We start from the raw sequence: 3,762 nt of genomic DNA, 5'->3' as shown, positions 1-3,762 counted from the left end.
GTGAAAGGTTTCTAAACATTTAGGTGCTAAGCTTGATAGGCTTTGATAATGGATCTCATGTGGTGGTTGGAGAGGGAGGATCAAGAATTTTGCCAGGTTTTTCACTTATATAATTGGGTGGATATGATATCAATTCTTGAGGTAGGAACCATGAAATCTGCAAGTTACACGTGGAATCTTACTCAATGCACTGAAAATGTAGAAATAGCTGTCATTCAGCGAGCATTTATCAGGTGCCAGCCACTGAACAGTTGTTTTATTTTTTTACCTATATTATCTTAATTAATATACTACACAAAACTTCCCTTCTGAGATGGGATGAGAACGTCATTGTTAAGGGTTTCATGGTCTGGTAAAACGAACAGTACAGAATGCTTTTAGAGGCAAAGACCATCAGAGAAGATGATGTGAACAGGGAAGCCGTAAGAGATCACAGGGGATTCAGGCTGAGCTTTAGAGGTTGGATAAGATTCTGTTAAGGGACGCTCTTGGGAGTCAGGTCTAAGGATGTTCATTTCAGAAAACAGCATAGAAAAAGTTGAATAGAGAAAGAGGGGCCAGATTATGAAGGCCCTTAAAAGTCTGTAATTTGGATTTCATAGAGAGAAGAATTTGAGTATGAAAGGAACATGACTGTACATGACAGGAAAACCTGTCTGGCAACAGGAGGGCTGAACCTGGTAGGCCTGAATGCCAGAAACCGACTTGTTAGCATTTGTTTTATCCAAGTAATAGGCCAGATTTCTGGACTAACTAGGAGGAAAAATCAGGAGCTAGTTTCATTGAATGAAAATAGGAGAATGAGTCAAAGATGACTTAAATTTCAGTAATGAAATTAAGGGAATGGCAGTTTCAAAGTCAGAATCATAGGGAGATCAGGAAGAGGGGAGTCATAAACCTGTGGCTGTCCAGTGACATGCAGTATAATATTAGGTATATTGACATATTTAAACATCATTTTCTACCTGTGTGACTACAGAGGTCATGTAAGTTTCTAGAAAAAGGATAGTAGACAAAAGCCTCAAAGTTATAGCATGTGATAGGTCAACATTGGGATGGAAAATGTTGTAATTATCATTATAAATACAAAATTTGAGGGTGATTAAGCATGGTATTCTATTGAAGAAATAGCCCACAAATCACACGAAACATCGTTTTTTCAAAATGCAGTTGACAAACTCAAAAGAAATCATTTCATTCCACCCCAACTGTTGCTTCATTATAGATGCACTGACTCGTTGCTTCTCAACAATGGTGCTTCGATTCAGCCCTTCAGATGAGTGGGGCTTGGTTCCTGCCCTGGACTGGTCATGTAATCGGTTTATTTTTTGTATTCATTTAATTTTTTCTTTTCAAAATGTTGTGCTTAAATGAAAAGAAAGTGTATGCTTTTTGTGTTTCTCAAATGACATATGTTTTTTTTTTTCAAAGCACATAGGAGACTATTAATTGGGGGAAAAAGAATCACCTGCACTTACCTTTTCATTCCTCTTTCCCTGCATCTCAGGGAACTGCAGCCCCTCTTCCATCCTTCGTGGAGTGGCACCTGATGGTGCTCCTTGAATCAGATGCCATGTGTGTTGAGTAGTAAACATTTTCCTGTAATCGCTGCTTCATGAATGACAAAATGGGCCAACGCACAGTATTTATCAAATGGCACCTAAATGCCTTAGGATTAAATTAAGGCATGCCTAATCTTCGCACGGGTGCCTGCCAGGAAGACAGAGTAACGTATAGATACTGGTATTTTTTTTGTTCAGAATTCCCTAATTGACTTTCCCCGTGGTCTGAAAACTTAGCTGAAATATATACAGGCTGTAGTAATTGACCACTGCAACAACAGATATTATACAGGAAAACTGTGTGTGCAGGGTGAAAGCATGTTTTGATTTTGAATGCACTTGGGCTGACACATCCTTCCTCACTAATGGAAATCATATGTAAATGTTTTGTAAGGTATTAATTTCCATGGCAGACGTTGAATGTTTTTTCCTTTAAGTGTATACATGTGTGTGTGTGTGTGTGTGTGTGTGTGTGTGTGTGTGTGTGTGTGTGTGTGTGTGTGTGCTTTGTCAAATGATAACGACTTCAGTTTCAAATACAACCCTGATTGCTTCTGAATCTGCAGAGTTTTGTATTTTCAAAAGTATTTACAGTGCAGCCGCCAGCTTTGGGCTTGCCCTTGGCAAGGGTGTTTTCTCGAGCTACCCCTTTCCCTGTTCTGCCAATTATGTGCCACTTTGTCTTGGTGCTATGATTGCTTTCTTCTGAGAGGGAAATTCCTCTTTCATCAGTATGGATGCACTGTTTTCACACACTGCAAGCGCCGTGTTGCTGTGTCAGTCATCCTATGAGGGCCAGTTTCAGACGAGTAGGGCTGACGAACTGGCTGGGGATTGGCTGCCCTCGGCTGGGAGGGATTTGTCGGAAGGAAGGACTGCAGCTTTACAGCAACAGAGTTTACACTGTCTTTGCTTCATCATCTGAAGGCAAAATTTTCCAGATACGGCAGACGGCTCTCAGAGTACAATAAACAGGGGATGAGAACTATTTACATGGAAATTTCTTCCTCATGATGCAGCCGAGAAGCCTGGGCCGCTGGATTCTGCCAGATGTTCCCGGGGTTACAGTAAAAGGGAGGGAGAGGCAGAGCTGAACAAGGTAGGAGAATCACCCTCCCTCGTTTTTTTTTTTTTTTTGACTGTTTAAAGAGTTTGCTGCAGTATGCTGCATTCCATGTGTGCTGCTTAGGGAAGCCAGGGAAACCGGATTCCACTAATTCAAATGTGATACTTGCTGGGGACCCTGGAGTTTTACGTAACATTTTGATTTGATAAAAGAGAAATGGCAAAGCTTGAATCTAGGCCGTCTCTTTGGGGTGAGGCATAACACGAGTTTTTATTCAAAGAACGGATCCATTTGTTACTCAACAAAAACCATTTGAATTCTCGGGAGCATTCTTATTTTCGTGTTAGGGAAAATTTTCATACGGCCGTAGCTAGCTCCCAAATAAATAAAGTTTACGTTGATTCTGCTATTTGAACACAGACTTGTAATTAAGGGGGAAAAAAAAACCTAAATGGTGAATAATCGTCGATTGAATGTTTAGCCAAAAATATGTCTATTTATTAGAAATGAGGGATCTATCTAGCCCTGTAATGCCACGGCTTTGAGTTTCAAAAGCACATTTTTAACAGGCTAGCAAGAGGCACCTTTCTGACAAGTTTTCGATACTGTAGTTCAATGTTTACATTTCCTTTACTGACATGTCTGAGCCTTTGTTTCCAGCTGAAAAGTGGAACCATTATATTCAAAAGTAAAGCTGGGTTAATAATGCTTACTGCAATTATCTGATCTTTATGCATTTTTAATGAGAACACACAGCCAGCAGAATAATTTAATGAGGGCAGGCTAGCTTTTAAAGCTGTGTTTTCACTATGCTGAACCATATCAACTTTCTTGCCGAGAAGCGGCAGTGAGAAATGATGGAGAAGATTTATTTTTAACACACTTGGCCCAAGAGAAGGAAATGATATATTTGTTAAAGAATTCTTTCTGCCCTTTTCCGGCTTAAATTTCTGCCAGGCATGAGGAAACTGCTTTTTCGTTAGGCCTCGGAAGCATGTGTTTACAATAAATGTGTAACATTTTTAGAATAGTTAGCAAGCACTGAAGCGAAGAAAAAAATCTGACTTGCCTAACTACCATTGTGGTGAGTGTTCCTCAAGAAACATTATTGTCTTTTTAAAAGACAGGAGTTAA

The 3,762-nt window shown here is 39.8% G+C and overlaps 1 protein-coding gene across 8 annotated transcripts in view; it reads left to right on the top strand.

The window, feature by feature from the left end:
• The first annotated feature begins 2,432 nt into the window (after positions 1–2,432).
• MBNL2 (muscleblind like splicing regulator 2) overlaps positions 2,433–3,762 on the top strand; it is a 149,749-nt gene continuing 148,419 nt past the window's right edge. For 3 of the 8 annotated variants that reach the window (XM_017643459.3, XM_017643460.3, XM_017643457.3), the window contains exon 1: positions 2,434–2,661. The gene's annotated coding sequence lies outside the window, so the exon portion shown is untranslated. Of the gene's footprint in view, positions 2,662–3,762 lie in introns of all 8 variants that reach the window. The other 5 variants (XM_017643461.3, XM_017643462.3, XM_017643463.3 and 2 more) reach the window with 3 other exon arrangements.

Source organism: Manis javanica, chromosome 9, assembly GCF_040802235.1.
Source record: "Manis javanica isolate MJ-LG chromosome 9, MJ_LKY, whole genome shotgun sequence".
In the NCBI taxonomy this organism is placed as follows: domain Eukaryota; kingdom Metazoa; phylum Chordata; class Mammalia; order Pholidota; family Manidae; genus Manis; species Manis javanica.
The sequence above is the reverse complement of the archived record's forward strand: the minus strand, read 5'-3'. Positions and strand labels throughout refer to the sequence as shown.